Below are 19,843 nucleotides of genomic sequence, written 5' to 3'. Positions count from 1 at the left end.
GTAAATCTTGAAATGTCAATTTATAAAGCAACTCATGCTGCATATTACGCAGCAGACGCCCATATTTACCTTAATTTTAAGCAAGAACAGGCAAGAATTAAAGAGCGGTGTCTGGTTAGCATCACTGCAAAAATAACAAATGATGCAAAAGATATGATATTCTTTTATTCCATCATAACGTACGGAAGGAGAATTTCAATTTACTGTAAGACACACTTACTGAAATAAATAAAATGACATACCAGCCTCTCATCTGTGTAATAATTAGTATAAATAACATCTTCAGTGTTCAGTGGCCCAACAGTGGCCCGTGCTTGTTGTTGCTCAGCAGTCAGTGGGTTAAAAACGTTTCAGACCACATTCATCATGTAGGACCTCAATTAGCATTGATCTGCAGGGGGGGAAAGAAACATCGCTGCGTTATTATATACCATGGAGCAATTTCTGTTCCAGTGATTGAGTGTATGGAGGGATTTCTCAAACATAGCCGGGGCCTAACATATTTTGTCTTCCTGTCAATAATCTAGCACTTGTCTAAATTATTGATCAATAGCAACTGATCATTTTATACCTAGGCGCAACAGTGAAGGTGGTCCATTTTTATTCAGCATGCAGTGTTAGCCCATGGCAGCATGTAACATACCGTACTTATTAAAACTAATCATAAATCTAAGTTTAATCTCTGGCTGCTTTTAAAAGCTTCTCTGACAGTAACTTACTGATGTTGTTCAGAGGCTCATGTTGTGGCGGCTAGTTCACATAACAACTGCAGCCCCTCTTTATCTGAGCTGACATTTCGACTTGTTATTGCAGAAAAAGGCACAGGTGTAACTAATAACATTAACATGCCTCTGCTCTGTCCTAGTAAGGGACTGTATGAAAGTTACTGGAGTCTGAAAAAGCAGGGTCCTCCCTTAGATTATCAATATTTTCCATCATTAACCTAGCTGCTGAAGGTTAAATTACACTTATTATAAATATTCAAGCCAATTTTTCCATTAAATTATGATAATATAATGTTTCTAAAGGGTTGTTTTGCTGCTTTTAAATATTGACTTTATATCTACAGGTCAGCTGTTATTTGTTTCCTGTCACAAAGAATCATGTCAAACAAAACAAAAGACTTAAATGTCAATTTTACTTCAGGCACCCTGCAAATAAGAGCATGTTTTAGTTTGGAATATAAACATACTAATACATATTAACCAACTAAATAATAAAGTACGACCTATCAGTTTAAATTATATGATTGTAAGATATTATTTTCATCTTCAGCATGTGTATAAAAACAAACAGATTCTGTTCAAGAAAATAATCAGAAATTTGGTTCAGGCCACTTTTCATCTGGAGTTGGAGAGAGAATTACTGTAGCTGTTCAGATGGGCCCAAACCTGTGTCAGAGATTTTGTTCATTTTCATATTTTTAATTAACAGACTTTCCTCTCCCGTCTTCCATCAGTGAATGAGTCTTTCTTTCATTTATTTGATGTAGTTTATCTCCTCCAACCATTCATATACAACCTTATTGGATCCCGCGACTTAGGGATCCATCTTTTGGCCACCATAGAAGCATAACTAATGACAACATTAAAGTGGCTTTGTAAGCGTGGCCATCAAAATGTCGATCAACCAAGCAAGAAATAATGTTGGGTTTTAAAATCAGCATGAATAAACATGTATGTTAAGAATCTGGTGCACTAAACTGCACGGGGCTCAATTTGGAGAGATTTTGAAGTTGTGGGAGATGCTGATGAACCTCTTTAGGGTTCATATGTTTGTCATGGATGTGAGGCTTTTAATGAAAAAAGACTATTATGTGGAGATTCAGGCCAAACACTGCTGTGTTTTCAGCCTCTGAGCAGAATGAGCGACGATGCCACACAAGACGTCTTCAGGCTGCCGTCTAATTGAAGAGACGTTTGAAGCTTTTCTAGGACTCATAACTGTCAGACCCATTAGCATCTTCCTAATTACTGTTCCTAACCCCAGACTGGACAGGAAACACATGGTCAGCTAACTCCGGAGCCGCTAGTTTTTCACATAGTTTATCTCTTCATTAAGACATTTTTGTCACTTGCTGAATGAATAGAGCATCGTAGCCAGTGTGACTCAGAACTATTTACGGCTTGGGTGACGATCGTGCTGTCCCAGTTCCTATTTGGGCTTTTGAGGGTACTTTTGTCAATTTGTTCTCATGCCATAAGCATTCGATAATGAGATTTATTCATTTACAGACCAGTGTCCACTAAAAATATAAGAGTCCTGTCCTTTTTGTGACTGTGTATTCGGTGGCAGCTTCCCTATGCATATAGCTGAAACAATTAGTAGATTAATTGATTATTTAGTCAAAAGAAAATGAATTGGCAGCAATCTTATTACTCGATTTATCATTTAAATGTGACAAGTTGTTGCTTTTCTTGGTTTAAGTCACTGATAATCAAAGATATTTTGGTTTCAGACTTGATTGCACAAAACAAACTTTCTCAACATGTCACCTTGGGCTCTGGGAATTCTTTTATTTCTCATATTAGCTATGCTACTTCACTATCTTTCCATGAACTCAGTGGTAACTGCAGAAGTAGACCCTGCTTAGTAATCTCTGCAGTCTATAGAGGAAGCATAGCCGGAGCTATGGAAATACCTTGTTCAGTGGCACATATTAGTAATGAACGTTGCATTCTGGTACTTTCTGATCAGTTAATCCATACAGAAATTAAATAATTCACTTCTTGATCTTTACGAATCACCGCCCTGTCCTTCCTCCACAGCCTTTAGCTATTGAAGAGGTGACCTTCCTCCCGCCTGTCCCCTGCTCTCCCACCCAGGCTCGAGGTCAGTCCTATTCTGATCACCCAGAGGCCAAGTTTTTGTAGCTACGCTCAATTTGCCTGCAATATAAACACGCCGATTTACCTAATGGAGAATATGTATACAACAAGCATGACGAGGATTCGTCCTGGCAGGAGCATTTTGCCCTCTGACTAATCTGGGCTGCTAAATTGTGAGTAACTCGGCTGAACTTGTGTCCTCCAGCCAGCAGAGATCAGAGTTCAGCGTTCTTCCATAATCACTGATCACATCTTGTTATGCTTAGCGGACACTGAAAGATGCTAAAGGGTGTCTCATCATTTACTTTGTAGGCTTACATTGCACTCCTTATTTAGAATATAAACCACCTATGGGATATTTGTGGAATCTGGTGAGTTTATTGTATAAAGATTACATGTTTGAAGCCATGATTGTTACCTGAGCTATTCAAAAAATATAAACCAAAGTGTCTGACAATAGTCGCCTCCTGTGTCTCATTTCCTCTGCGTTGCTTCGCTGTCTGGAGACTCGAACCTAAAGAAAGCTCTTAGTATTATGTGGCAAAACAGAGAACAAACAGCAAAATATGTGTTTAGTACATGTCTGGGCCCGTAGATTAATGACATTAACGAAGTTTCCATTAGCGCAGCGATTGGGGGAGACAGAGGCGTCCATGCGTAAATCCACATGACTGAATCACTGATAAGAGAAAATGAAACACATCTCTATGGGCCAAGAGGGGCCAGGAAACGCCACTCCAAATTAGCCTGCGGCCCAATTTGTTGTTACTTCATTAACAGACCAGCATCTGTAAAACAGGGGAGGGAAGTTGTGACTTTTGCCTAAAAATTCCCTTGTTTACCTTCACTGGGCCTCTGAACAACAAAGCGACAGGAGCTCCACCAGGCAGTGTTGTTGTGAATCCTCATCCTAAAATAATCCGGAGCACGTGCACAAGCACATGTTCATTCAGCTCAGGCCTGATATATATATATAAGAAAAATCTCTTTTCAATGTGTCTTTTTTTTGGGGTCCCGACCTGATGATTTGTTGCATAAATTCAACACTGATATTTTCTCTGTGTAATCCATTGTTTCATGGCTTATTCACTGGTTATCAGATGACCTTAAGTTTTCATATCTCTGTCCTTTTCAGACTATTTCAGAATCCTTGGAGTATAGAGTTTCAGATCACAGAAGATTAAGAAGTGTGTTGCAGCATTTCGAAAAAGGCTAAAGAAACATTACATGTGCTCGCTGCTGGAAAAATAGATAAAAATGTTGAAGTTGGAGGTGAAATACAAACAAATACAAACACTGGAAGCAGTTCAAATAGCAATTACAACGGAGATGTAAGTTGGAGAGAGATGAATGTAATCAAAAATATCAGTTGACGTGCATGTGATGAAAGCAGTTGAAGCGTCACTTAAAGTGTCAGTTAATGAGGCAATCGAATCTCCCGTGAAGATGAGGGGCTGAAGCATGCATGAAGATGTCACCCACGCTATGTCTGATCATTACGTGTAAAAGACAAGGATGTAAAAATATGTAGGGGTCTGAAAAGAGCGTCGAATTACAGCTGCGATTACAGAAACACTGTAAAAGCTATGCCAAATCTCAATTATTACTATAAAGTACAAACAGGGGGAGAGTTGTCAAAGTTTGTAGGTGAAAATATGAAAGTATAAATGGGAAATTATGCAGACAAAGTGTGGAATATTTCAAAAAGATTATAAATGACATGAGAATTTTTAAGTTTTAGGAACGTGAAGCAGTGACTCGAGCGTTTTTTAAGATAAACTTTGTAAAAACTCAGTTGCGCTGACGTTGAGTTTTCTCTGGCTGTCTGTACACACACTAACACTGGTACAGCTGACACAGGAGACATTTTCTCTGGTATTTGTGAACATTCAGTAAAGGGAAAGCACATACTGATGCCCATTGCTGACATCAAAAATAATGCCTTGTAGACAAGGCAATAAGTGGCTTACAACAAAACACAATCTCCCAAATGTCATTCACAGTGTCTGGCAATTTGGCACTCCTATACAGTTGTAGGTGTTTTAATTTTTTTTCTTTTTAAGTGTCACAGCGTAACAGTAGATAGTATTTCAACTCTTGAATTCAAGCCTGAATATAAACCTTGTCTTTTCTTTTAGTTATATGTAACAATACAGTATGAGATCGGGACTTTTTAAATATGAGAAACTGTACTGTAAGTGCTTTTTTAATGTAAATAAGTGGAAAGATACAATATGTATTTATTTATAAGTGACATTTTATGTTGACATCCCTAAGAAATAGAGAGGTATTTAATCACTAATAATCTCTATTTCATATATATATTAAAACATGATTTAAGATATTGAGATTTAATTATTATTATTGAGTTTGTTGTGATATGGTACAAACCAAAATTACAAATATATTGCAACATTGTTAAACAGTTTAATCAGTCATATACAGGTCCTTCAATTCCCCAGAGGTGGAAAAACTTAATGAAGTGTATGTTTTATTGTTAAATAAATAAATGACTTAGAGAATGTAGTCTTTCGTAAAATGTCTTGCATCTCTGGTAATTTGTTTCGGCTGGATGATTATTGTAAAGACTTTGCTTTGTTTAATGAGAACACTTTGCTTCATATCTGCAACTGTGCGTTTGCTTTTCTTTTTAAGTTCATGCGGGCTGTGCGCGACATGTGAGCGGACGAATCGATCAGAACAAAAACACCCAGTGAAACCCATGAAAAAAATGACTAACATAAGCACTGCTGATGTTAGACTGATTATCAGATAGTATTTATGGGGTGATTCCGACATAAATAAAGCAAAAATAAATGCAAGGCAAAAACCCTGGTATTGGATGATTGCTGTAACGTTGCAACACATCAGGCCTGAAGTGGATCAGTGGTGGTTCAGGTGTAGCTGAGGGGCCTTTTCTGCTCTTATCTGCTGATGGAACTGGCTGTCTAGGATGGCTAGTTTCTTATCTTCCATGGCCCACTAATATCCACAGGGGACCAACACCGTTTGGCACCCTCAAATCCCTTTTCCTCCACCGGATGGGAAATCAGCCTGGGTGGATCACAGGGGCTTGAGACATGGATGCCATATGGCCCTCTTTTTATTCTCTGTGGAGTTGAGGCCTTTGGGATGCCCAGCATCTAAATGCACACAAGAGATTTTGACAATATGTGCCGTGACAAAGGCATTTTGGCAGTTTATGTTGTTGTTTGTCGTTGCTGGCACATCATTGAGATTCATTTGCATTTTTCAGCACTGAAGAGGTGACTGTATCTGCGGATGCAAACGCATAAAAATGGGCTCATTAAGATTCAAATGGAACAAGTTTGTGTTGTTGTAAGTTGTCCTTGTAACTTTTTAAAATGTGATAGCTTTATGAAGATTTCTTTTTTCAAGCGAGATCTAAGAGGATTTAGTCGGACCAGATTTATGAGAAATGATGATGACATTAGACAAATATAAAGTCAGATGACAAACAATTAACAGAAACTAATAAAAGAAGGTAAAAAAAAGGTCTAATTTGAGAGCAGAGTGATCCTTAGTCAGCCGAAAGATGCTGCAATGATTATTACAGCACATATATGTGGGATGTCCAAGTTAGGATGCAGCAACAGTGAGTTTCAGACAAACAACATAAGATAGATAACACAAAATATTCCCCAAAGATGTGATAAAACCACAAAATAGATTTAATAAGATAAAAGATGTCACCCTAAGTAACACCTTCAAATAATCTAAGAGCTGACTGAGTCATTCAAGGGGGTGCACTACTGTATGTGGCCAGCTGAGGACATGCTTTCCTCAGAGTGGGAAAAAGGGGAACATATAGCTTTACGTTGTCTCACCTACTCACTGTAATCTGTAATAGCAGTAAGATTAGACTCAACTTTATTGTCATTGCACACAGTAAGTACCAGCACAACAAAATGCTGCGTAGCATCTATCCAGAAAGTGCAAATCATAGCATATAGGTATATAAACAAGTAAAGAGATGAGGCAGTACAGGAGGAAGGGATGCTACAAAGTAAACAAAGCATTATACACAATGTGCATTATGAATGAAAGCAGCTATAACATGTCAGTAATGACTATAACTAGAATCAGTGTGGACAGAATCTAATAAAACGCGCAAGTGTAACAAAGGTCAGAGCTAAATACAATAAGTTAAATATACAATAATAATAAGCATCTGTTATTGGAGACAAATAGATGTTGCTTTAGTAGTTTTTGTGAAATAGTTGCCACCAAGCTCATAAGTGGGTGTAGAGACGAGGTCTTTGGGAAGCAGACCCAACACTCTGTAATATCCAGCTTTTCCCACGCAGGTGTAATCCACAGTGAGCTGAACCCACCACCCGCACAATATGTTTATGACGCAGACCGAGAGACCTCCATCGAACTTTCTTTATGAACTAGATTGAGGACAATTTTCCTGCTGAAAGGTGGTCTACCTGGAAGGCTGGGGATCCCTGCCAGCTGCATGTCATTTCTATCAAATGTGGCCGGGGTCTGTCAATTAAGAAAACACAGGGCAATCTGTGGCTGCTGAAAGAGATCCCCTTGGCCTGCTCCCAGGCTGAGAGACGGCCTTTTGTTCCCAGGCATGTCTCACATACTTTCAGAGCCCAGATAAGCTCAGGCTTCATGAAACCCTGCTTTATATTTGCCCACTGTAATGTCTCTGTGGGGTCAGGGAATATGGGGAAGCACTGTCGGCGAAAAGGTAATATCCCCCCTCCCACACACACATTATGGGGTCAGGAATAGAAGCCACAGGTTAGGTGGTCCTGAGGCCTGGCCAGGGGACTTTTTTTTTTTGCCGAATGATCCCCTCCTCCCATGTGCCCTCGAACCTTTTCTACCTCTTTCATACAGAGGATGTAAACTGCAAAGCAACCAGGCAGCTTTAGCCGTTTCCTGAAATCGGATAAAGAGGTATACTCTGGATCTGCCAGCGTTGGAGGGGGGAAGGGAATTTGTTTTAGTACCAGCCGGACCACCCACAGACAAGTAAACAGGTACATCAAGGTGGGTTGAAATATAAGTAGAGAGGAGGGGGGGAGGGTCGAGGCTGGCAGGTAGGGGGATCAGAGGGGACTGGGACCTCTCGATGACTCGGCGTCATGGTTTATCATAAAATGTGTCTTGTAAGAGGACAAGGCTAAAGGCAAATACCAGGCATTCTTTTTACAAGCTGCTCTTACCTGTATCAGATTTATTTTTTTAACTTAGACTGTGGCGGACAAATGTATACGATGTGTAAGTATACTAAGTGTGTTTTACTTCATGATAAGTTTGAAGAATATGTCGTTTCTTATAATCACACCTCAGCAAACTATAAAGTGTGTTCATTTTTGTCAGACTAGGCATAGTTCCACTAGACAGCGATGTCAGGAAAAACATGTAAATATGTTAGTTACTTTGCATTGTTGCAATCACTTATGTTGATTGTTGACTGTATATATCTCTGGGTTGTATTTAGTATTTCATTCAATGTTCGGTATTTCTTTTAAATCTTTTTAGCATATAAGGAAACTCTAAATGTTAGTGGTTCCCAGCCTCTGGATAGTTTTTAAACCAGGACCCTTTAATAAACCACATGCTCATGCACGTGTTTGTGCTTTTACACCCAAAATAAGCATTTTCATCAGGATTTCAGTGCTTCAGCACACCAAACCGATTTCACCTTTTAACACCATGGATACATGCATTGCCAGGTACTACACAAAGAGAAGAGTAAGCCTCCAGGAGCTCTTTAAATGGACCGACTTTCTCTTTGGCGTGACAGGTAACCGTTAGCATTCTGACAGCATTGTGACACATTGATTGATTGACACTCATACAGACAAATCAGTGTTCAATTCAGACGTGTGGTGCATTGTTTATGTTCTTTTTTTATACTGTTAGGTAATAATGAAGGGACAGAAAGTGAAAAACATGCATGAAAAAAGTACAATATTATAATTTTTATTTTAATTGTGGTTAAAACAAGGACATATTAGTGTTTTACAGATATATTTCAGGACTCTGGACGCTCAGCTTGAAACCGGGACAAACCGGGACGTCTGGTAACCATAGGGACAACCCAAGGTTTCCCAAAATAAATCTGTGGCGTCACAAGATTATTAAAGTGATAAGAAGGTTCCTAATGTGTGGCAGCTGGTTTGAAATTTCCTGTTTTCGACCTGCGACGATGAATCGATTACATGATCTGTCATTTGTCATATATGATAATAAATTAAATATGTTTTGATCAAGTAAAATAGGTTTTAGACCTCAAAGAAAGACTTTGGTCTCTGCAAAGTTGTGATTTTTGTTACATTTCATGACATGTACAGACCCCTGACCTCAACTCAACATGCAGCCAACAGGGATGAACTGGAATGTAACTGAGAGCCGGTCTTATCACCAAAGCATCAGCTTCTGACTTTCCTAATGCTTTGTGGCTGAATGGGGGAAAATCTCAGCAGCCAAGTCCCGAAAGAATGGAGTCTGTCAACGTCGGGTAATAATGCCCATAGTTTGGGAATTACATGTCAGACAATCAATTCCAATCAATACGTTTAAGGTTTATGTTTCATACGTTTAATACATTTACTTCTGATCACACATTACATGTAAATAACGTGCGAAGTTTCTCATTCCTTAAAATGTACAGTTAATTGCACTGTTTCTTGTTCTTCTCTCGAACGTTAGTGGTGGTTACAGTAGCCTACGCAGTCATTTTCCTCCGTCACAGTCAGCAAATTGTCCATGCAGTAGTGAGGTATTTAACGTCCAGTCTGGGTGTGGTTCCAATAGATAGCTTTAAGACCATGCTGAGTGCTCTTGAAAATTAGTTTTTTGGCAACTTCCTAGGATGCACAGTCTCCCAGCAAGCCACCAAGGCTTTGTCAGGACCGTGCTGGTTTAAGCTCGCAGCTTTTCAAGCCTCCCATTATGCCTGACTCAGTCGGGCAGAAAGCGAAAGAGCCTTTTCTGCAGTCATGTGGGCATACTGGCATTATACACAGTTCAGTATTAGATATTTGTGAGTCATATAAACAGAAGGGAGGGCGCTGAGGCTTCTTGAAGAAAAAAAAAACTTTATAATTGGGGAGTTATATAAATGTCTAAATCCTCCTCCAGGGATTTAATTTTTCCCCCATTGTGTGTTTTGAAAAGCAGGAAGACCTCACAGCAGAGGTGACAAATCCTCTGACATAGAAATCACTGCAGTGCAGTTTAAGCGCTGTAAATGAAGTCTCTGAGTCATCAGGTGAGGTGCAGTTAACTGCCTCCTACTGTGATTCTTTGTACGAGATTTTGCAGTATTTACCTATAAGCAGCCAATTACACCTGCTTTATAGATTTCATCTTCATGTGTATGCCAATAAACAGACATTTGGATGTTTTAAGTGAGAGCAGACACCACTTCCTGATTTAAAATCCTTATTATTATTGGAAAAAACAAAAACAAATAAAAAGTATGTCGGCTAGTTAGATCTCTGGCATGGATAGCCTTGCTCCACATGTATTTATTGTACCTCGTCTCCTGAAGTCGTCCCACTTTTTGAGTCTTCTTTTAGACATTCAGGTCTATTTAGCCTCATGCACCCTTGTGTAGATTTGTTATGGTTCTCTTCTTCCTTCTGTAGTCTCCCCCAATTATAAACTGTATAGATTTCCCCATGGTGAGTCCCTGTCCTCTCTTCACATCTATAGTGTGCACGTGTGTGTATCTGTGAGCTAGTTGTGTGTATGTGTGTGTGTGGATCCCTCTTGGCCCAGATGCTGGGGTGTGTACAGTGTGTAAATCTGGGGCTAGTCAGGTCGCTCAGGCATGACCTGGACTATGTCGGGCCTTGTCTTCTGAGTGCCTCCAGCAGTGTTCCCCTCCTCAGCTCTGACCAGCCAACCTCACAAACAAGGATTTAGGTCATCTTGACCCCCCCCCCCCCCCCCCCCCCCCCCCCCCCCCCCCCCCCCCCCCCCCCCCCCCCCCCCTAATCACTTGTGAAGTTGTTTAACGTGGCTTTGAGTCACTGCTTCTGATGATATGTGGACGCGGAGTTTAAGATGTTAGCGGTGTTGGCTTCATTTTTAAGAGCCTATAAACATAATGGTTGTACGTTTTAGTATTCTGTAATGCACATCATGGTCTTTAATTTGGTTATTTTAGCCATGTGGAGACTGGAGCATGGCAGGATCACACCTTTTTTAGCCATGTGGAGACTGGAGCATGGCAGGATCACACCTTTTTGGGCAGTAACTTCTAACTAATAAAACGTATCAACTATGATTTTGTTGTAGCACCCCCAAATCCCCAAATTAGGTATTGAACCACCAAAATATGTAAGAGCGACAACCCGTAAACACAACATTGACATATTATTGACATTATGTCATTGTAAACAGGTTAAACAGTTGCTTCCTGTCGCAAACTCAGAGAATTAGTCCAGAGTCATGTTTCCAATCATCTGACAAATATAAGTCCAATATTCACTCTCCTTTTAACTTTTTGTTTCCACCAGCTCCTGAGGGAAGTATCCGTCTATGTTCACCAGCTAGAGTTAAACTAAGTCCGTCTGCTGTTTGGTCTTGGCCAGGTAGTGCACACAGGGTTTATTATGGGGGCTCTGTTTGCTGCAAACATTTTCTTACTTTGGCGTAATCTGGTAGTTGTAATAAAAATTACACTGAGCAGACAGCAAATGCTCCAGGATCCAAGCTGTGGACAGAATGGATCGTCTGAAAGCAACACACGCCATTTTAACTGGGATAGTTTTATGATATTTTTCGAATGACAAAAACTAAAATTAAAAGGTGCTATCATTACTTTAAAAAAAAAAAAAAGGTTTGCATGAATGATGGCTCCAATCTATTCAGCCGTTCCAGTAAGCCATGACAATGTGACAGTGATGCAAAACACCAGGACCCTGTAACAGAAGCTAAACGGAATCAAACCATCATTCATTTTCATTATTTACACCTGTGCTTTCCCCACTGTTACACCTGTTTTGTTGTGTTTGAATAACAAGAATTGTCTGGGGATCTAATGTGTATGATTTAGTGACATCTAGAGGTGTATATACAGATTGCCGCCCCCTCGTTTCACCCTCTCCTTCATAGAGTGGGGGAGAAACTATGGCGGACTCCGTGGAAGAATACCTGATATAAAAGCCTAATTTCAAGGTAACAAAACTGTAAATTATTCTTGTTTTCAGGCGAGTATACACTAATGAAAACATAGTTATGAATAACATATCTGTTTCTGCCATATTCTGTAAATAGAGCCATTTAAAGCTTACATACTGGAAACTACAAATAAATATGTGATTATAGGCCTGACATCACAAGCTATACTTTAACTGATTTTTACATGTATATATATGTTTTTTTAGCATTTATTTACTTGTTTTGGGCGTAATGCACTCCATCAGTTCCACAAATACCAGCACGCTACTGCACTTAAGGGAGTGCAAAGGCCTGTCTTAGAACAGGCGTACCAGTACAACATTTACATGGTGCCTCTGAAATCAGATTATGTATGGGTTCAATTGACTTAATGGATTTGAAGAGACTAGATCCTATTAATGAATAGGCTGCCCTACGGCACTGCCCCGACCAATAGCAAGCTAATCTGGCATGCAAATTAAATCCTGCCTCAATATGCCTGCCTGTTTAATGCGATCCATTACACAGTTTCACTTATTTATATATACTATTATAAAGGAATAGCCTTATAAACAAACCGAGGGAGGGGTTTGTGCTATAAATGGTGCTGTGCTGGCCTGTTTCCCTGCGCAGTGGCCTCGGGGCCGGTGGAGGGAGCACTGATGTTCACTGCAGTTCATTGTAGTTCACTGCCACTCACTGACAGTAGGGCAGCCTGTGCAAGTAGAAAACATTACACTCACCTTAAACTGTGACTGATCTTTTGTTTTTTTACATCACAGGACACTGAGATATTTTTTAGTGAGATTATATAATGCGTCATATGAATATGTATAAGTCGAAATTTGATCTGTTTCTGCTGATTATGTTTGAAACATTTGATCCCCTGTGTCCCTTTTTTTCCCACCTCGGATTCACCACTCTCAGTCCGCCGTGCTGCAGGGAGATAAATGATTTGTAGGCTGAAGTGTGTATTCGAAGTCATAATCTGGCACATGATCACGCTGAAGGCTGAGCAGGACCTCTGCTGAGGAACTCCGGCGCTTCCAGCCTCTCTGGTTCTGCCAGGCTCTTCATGCCTGGTTACCTTAGAGCCTGCTTTGTTAGTGTCGGAGGGAATAGGGGTCAGGGAGAGGCCAGATTTCACCTGACCCCTCCTGAAATATTACAGCCAGGTTTACTTACGTCTGCAGCTGCGGGGAAAATAGCTGGGAAGCCCTGGGAAGAAAGAGGAGGGGCGGTATAGTGAGAATATTGTCAGAATCTGATGAGGGTTTTTCCACTGATTAGGTTAAATCATTGCTCTACTAGTATAATTTCAGTCAGTTCCCTGCATTGCATTGTCTAAACATGTTCCCTTGTAGCCTGTTGTCTCATGTAACACTGGCCTTACTGAGGATCAAAGTCTGATTCAATCTATTTCAACCACTTTCAGAGCATACTTCAGCACAACTGGCTTTTTGAGCAAAATTGAATAAGACGTGAATTGAATATTTTCTGTTTATCTGACACGGGTTCCCTGACAAATATAAATAAATAAAGTCTTCCCAATGCAGGTATGCTTGAGTGTGTGCACCTCATTTCAAGCACAATTAACTTGAAATGGAGTGCTGCAGGATCAATAGTCCCCATTTGATCCAGGGGGGTCTGTCACTCCATGGAAATGGCACACATATGGTAATACAGCCAGCTTAACAACAACTTAGAGGATTTACTGTTGCCGTTTTCAGGCCAACATGAATAACAAACAGTGGGCCACTCTTGGGAGTCATCTTCTTTTTATCTCAGCTTCAATTAATCTTAAAGAGAGATACCATTTAAAGCTAATGAACAGGGGGTAAAACTAATGCATATTGATATCAAGAGGTGAAGGCATCAGAATAAGATTGTCTGTAATATTCAGAGCAATAGTAGAGGAGTCATGTTGCAGAATTCATCGCTATAGGCAGTCTGGCTGTGGTAGCTTGCCTCAGAACACAACATAAAAAGATAAATGAACACTGAATGACCCTGACGTAGCCCTGTTCCTTCATCATATAAATAACAAAAAGCAGAGCGAATAAAGCAGACTGTGCCGGGGCCAATTCCCCAATGGGTACTTATATGAAATTCAACTTTCAAGCGTTCTCCCTGCTCAGAATGTGGCATTTATTTGCAGGACTCTGTTTCAATTTAAAGGGAATGGCAGCTGAAGGAGGCACAGGGGACAGTGTCTCATCACCGCCACTTACCACTCTTATAGGCCTGCTGCCGGGGAGGAAAACCTCAGCAGGCAGCTCCACTTAAACAGTGAAGACCTCCACCAGTCAATGTAATGTGCAAGGCTCTGATAGCCTCATATTCTCAGTCCTGTTTGAGTGTGTGGGTGTTTGTTTGTGTGCACGTGTGGGTTTGTAGCACGCACCGAAGGGTTTGTGGTGTTTTGTGGAACATATATGTTTTTGTAACGCTTGATATGTTTCACGTTTTTTTAAATATATTTGACAAATAACAAAAAAAAGGAAAAAAATAGACACCAACTTATGAGGTTTCTATTAAATAAGAAATATATATTCAAAAATAAAATCAAACTCATTGTGAAATAAACAAACAAACATAAATTTAATTTTATTATTGCAAAATCTTTTACATCCTGTAGTAGTTTATGTAGCATTTGCCCAGTTATTGCCAACCCAACCGCAGGAATAGTTCAACATTAGGGGAAATACGCTTATTTGGTTTCTTGCCGCGAGTTAGACGAAATGATCAATAACACTCCCACATCTGTCCATTAAATATAAGGATACAGCCAGCAGGCGGCTAGCTTAGCTTAGCTTAAAAGACAGGAAACAGTGGGAAACAGCTAGCTTGGCTTTTATTTATAACCCTTAATCAATGAGTTTTTAATGTTAGACAGAGGCAGGCTAGCTGTTTCCCCCTGTTTTCAGTCTTTGTGCTAAGCTAAGCTAACCAGCTTACATGAGAATAATATCTATGTGAGTGAGAATATATGATCCAATGAAATGATCAGTTGAACCTTGTGGAAAGCAGTGAATCATGAATGCTGATTTCATGGCGTTAATTAATTTATCTAACCAATAAAGTCATCACCAGTTTTTCCTGCCTGTCCAATCAAATCCAACTGCCTTATGACTAACTACGGCTTTGCCACGTTGTATTGCCGAACATACTTTTCTCATACCTTATAGTGTGTTTTATGTGATGCACTGTTTTTCATGTTGTTACACCATGTGTGGGTATTTTTATTGTGCCAAAGGATGGCAGATGAAAATAAGCTAAGTTCCAGATCAGGTTTTTTCATGCAAACTGAACCAATGAAAGCGCTATTGAAGATAATGGAAACAAGGCATAAACGTCATGTTTTGTCCTTGTTAATTAATACATGTAATCAGTTATAATCATGCACACAGAAGAGGAAGCAAGTTAAATAGCTGTACATGTATTTTTACTACCCATTCATCACATGCTGAAGTAACATGTCACAAAAGTTAATTTATATAGAAATATTTTCCTTGTGTTCCATTCCACCTTAATGTCACCATGTTCAAATTACAGAGGTATGGTGTGTTTTAGTTTGAATTTGTAAGGTGAATTTTTCACGCAGAGTTATAAGATAAATGTTTAAAGAGGCCATCCTATAGGTTGCATGTACTGCAGCTGAAAACAAAATTAATTATCTTGTTTTTTCACCCTAGGAGTCACTGAGAAACCAGACTAACTAAAACAGTGTGACTTCCCGCCCAAGGACGTTCCTGGGACCGTTCTTGAAAAGACGGCATACGGACGTTCCTCGCCCAAAGGGTTAATGTTGATGAAAAACAAACAAACATGTCCATAAATAGGTGCTTTCCCTGGAAGAAAGACTTTATATGCTACAAGCTCATTTGAAATTCAGTTGAATGTCTCACACAATGGTCGAACATACAGGGCTGACGATGGGGGGTAAATTAGAGCTCGGAGATGAATTATCAAACAATTAAAAAAAAAAAGAGACTGAGCCAAAGGGAAACAGAGCACAGATGATATTGGCAATGGTTTTGGAGATGCTCTTGTCTTTTCTGGGTTAAATCAGTTTGCCCTCTGATTTGTGTTTTATTCTCTTGTTTTTCGCGCTGCTGTAATGCAGCGCGTCATGAGTTGAGACCAAACAGTAGAAAAATGAAAGGTTTATTTCAAAATCTATTTCTCGGCAATCAACAAATCAAATACGAAGTCACGCGAGCTGACAGTGAGACCAGTGAAATGGCAAAGGATGTGTCCATCCCCACCCCCCACTCTCGCTCCACCGTGCTCTCTGTGTTCCAGCGATATTCATTTTGATTTCAATTAAAGATCCTGAGTGTGACTCTCGGAGAGAAATTGCCTGCCTTTAATTAGGTAGTCTAAGTTCGTGGAAGCAATTGTTGTTTCCCCAGCACTTTCAATTTGATGAGCCAAGGACTCCCATTTTATAGCTATGAATGAATATGGTTTCATACCCCTCAGGTTCCTTGTCCTGCTAACTGTCTTGCAACCAGAGAATATTACTTGTGTGTTTCTCATTAGTCGCTGGGGTTATGCTGCTGTGGGAGTGTATGTGTGTGTGTTCTGTGTGTGTGTGTGTATGTCCTCTGGCCTAGCTCTGGACTGCAGGTGGGCTCCTCCATCTGTGATGAAGAGGTCAGTAGCTGGCTAGGACCACATGGTGCGGTGCAGGCCGCTGCCCGCTGGTCAATAATCTATTACAGGACATCCCTCCTCCTCCTCTATGTGACTAATGCACTGCACAGGGATGGCGTCCCAGAGGTTAATGCTGCTCGGCTGACCCCGGTCCCCTCTGAAAAACACTGTCAATGCTTGATTTGGAAAAAAACTCTTCCTCAGCCAAATATCAGGTCGGTCCACTCTGACTTGCAAGCTTGAGGGGTGTTCAGGGATTCATATATGGGTGCAAAAGTCCAGTAATATGTCAGTACAGCTAATACGTTTGCTTTCCTTTTACTGCGATGATCCAGAAAAGTAAATAAAGAGATTCTTTATTTCTGCAAGATAGAAAAGGTTTGGTAGCTTTATTAAAGGCAAGAAATCATTTAATGATGCAAGCTTTCTCTTTTTATGACGGGTAACTTAGTAACCAAACTCATTTTGGCCACTCAGCTTGCCACTCAGGACGTACATGCACTGGCCTAAACATCAGCAAAAATTTTTGCTTCTTGCTCTTCTTGAGACATCTCAATGTGTGGTTAGGAGGAACGAAGGGGATCGAACTCATGACCCTGTGATTAACCTGCTCTAGTGTGGCTCAGAAAACCCTGCATTAGCTTAATTCAGTGGTTCTCACTGGTATAGGGCATAGAGCCACTGGGATGACCACCAATAATATGGAGTGATATGTGGAATGAATATCAGGAAAATAACCCTCTGGGGTCTTATCAATGGCCCTACCAAGTCTTTTTTAATGCTACCTTTATTTCACTAAAATTCAACTGGGTTATTTTTTATTGGTAATCGATAAACATTGTGGGGGTGGAGGGGCGCAAACTTTTTTTTGGGCTTCAGAAAGTGCACTCGAGTAACTTATATGTGGCTAAACTGTCGGCTTGTTTACAACCTGTCTGATCATCCAACTTTTTCTTGCCTTAAAGTTCATTGTAGCGATGTCACTGTGTTCCTGTATACTTTGAAGAGTACAGTGATATCATAAGAAAAGAGACATTATGAACTGACAGACTTATTGTTTAATTTAAGGGTGTTTATAACCACAAGAGATGAACCATGTAGGAACTTTAAACGTACAGTATTCCCCCCCAGTGTTAAAGTACAGAAAATAATTGGACAAGATAACAAATACAACTTAAGTAAAGGCTGTATTTTTAATATTTGGCGTCAAGTTATTTGCTGTCAATCGGTCTGAAGTCCCACAGACATCAGCAAATGCTTCTCACTTTTTCTCAGGGGCTGCTTCCCTTAAGTTTAGACAGTCAAGAACACGCTCCTGTTTGAACATAAAACTCCTTTGTGCTATTGCATTGTCCTGTAAAGGCTACACTGTATTTTTTTTAACCTGATATGGATGTAAACAGCCTCAAATTAAAGCTAAATGTCAGCACTTTAACCTCACAGTCTTTCATTTCAAATCCAATGTGTTGGAGTACAGGGCCAACACAAGAAAAAAAAAAAATCACATCACAGTCCTGACTGCGCTCTAACTGTCAGGTACATAACAATACTCTGCTGTGATTGTCTCTGTGTTTGGGGCTGTGAGGTTTAAGGTGCTGCGATAAACACATCCTTCGATAGGATCCTGATTGGTAGAACATCATGTTATTCTGACAACACTCACTTCCAATCAATTTATGCCACAAATTCTAACTCACATTCACTCAAGCATTGCCTGTGGCCTTGTTCCTCCATTTCCTCTCTCCCTTGTTGGCTTCCACAGCCTCTCTCTTTCTCCGTCAGTTCAATAAACGCAGCAGTCAACGCCGGGATTAACTATTTATCAGCGTGGCTGTGTTCACATTTAAGATTTTTAAAACCATGATGTGAGCGAAAATGTCACAGTTTGTTTGTCACGTCATTATGTGCATATTTGCACTATAGTTATGAGCCTCATATACGAATTGGATGGTTTGTGAACATTGCATAGCCGCGCTGTCTCTTCATTGTGAATAAAATCCACAACATAAAGGCGACGTCTCTTTGTTTCACTCTTCTGTTTTAATAAATCACCTGCTGCCTCTGCAAGAAGCTGTCATTTGAAATTCTAGCAGCGGGTCTCTCGTCTGAGCACGATGAGGACCGTGGGCAGGCCTCATGTCTGCGTGTGGAGCAGAAGGAAATTAGCCGCACCTGAATGACAAGGCAAAGGCTCCCACCCCCAGAGGGACTGTGATCTACACACAAACTCCCTTTTAATAGACTTACACCTCATTTGGCCTCTAAAGCTTGTTGAAGGGTCCCAGAGGACGGGGAGGGGGAGGCGGGCCCCTCAGAGGTCAGCCCCGCTGCTCGCTGTAAACCAGCTGCAGTGAAAGGCAGAGCTTGATTAGATGGCCATTCACACCCAGAAGGGGACCGCCGTGGAGGGACAATGCCACATTTTCCCTTGCAAAACAACAGGGACATTTTGTCTGGGCTGTCGTGAGCAATATCTGTTATGTCGAGGAAGGCTGTTTGAAGAGCTCAGAGGAGCTGCAGTCGTCTCTGTTGGAAACAAAAATCCATGTTTCCAGGTGGATTTGGAAGAGGCCACTTTTATACGAGTCCCTGTTTAGTTTAATTATGTTTAATATGTTGATGTGTGAATATGCATGACATTAAAAAAACAAAGCCACCTTAGTCTGTTACTGAATAAGTTATTAACTGTATTTTACTAGATCCTAGATCTCCTACATGCTCGATATAATGCATAAATATATTTTATGAAATATGATTGCTGAGAGTTGGATGATAGACACTGCGCACACTAGTCTACCAGCACCTCTAAAGATCAATAATTAACATGTTATATCATGTTTGTTATGAAGTATAACAGAGTATTACTTCCTGTAGTTTTCGCTTGCCTGGCAACTCATCCTAACCAAGAATAACTAATGTTTTATATTAGTTTTATATTATGTTTTATATTAGCTATATCAGTTAGTTCCCCCCTAATTAAATAAATAAAATAGGTATTAATGAGAGAGCTTTAGAGCTGCTAGTAGACTGACATTGTTACAGTTACTGTGTTACTGTACTAACATAAGAATCACATAGCAGCCGGCTAACCAGATAGCCTGGCTCTGTCTAACATATTGCTTAACTTAACTTATTAACAAGTTATATCTTGTTTGTTGAATCTGTAAAATAAATATAGTATAAAAATGCCCGGTAGA

The sequence above is a fragment of the Larimichthys crocea genome, chromosome XVI (assembly GCF_000972845.2).
Source record: "Larimichthys crocea isolate SSNF chromosome XVI, L_crocea_2.0, whole genome shotgun sequence".
In the NCBI taxonomy this organism is placed as follows: Eukaryota; Metazoa; Chordata; class Actinopteri; family Sciaenidae; genus Larimichthys; species Larimichthys crocea.
This window is presented reverse-complemented; position numbering follows the sequence as displayed.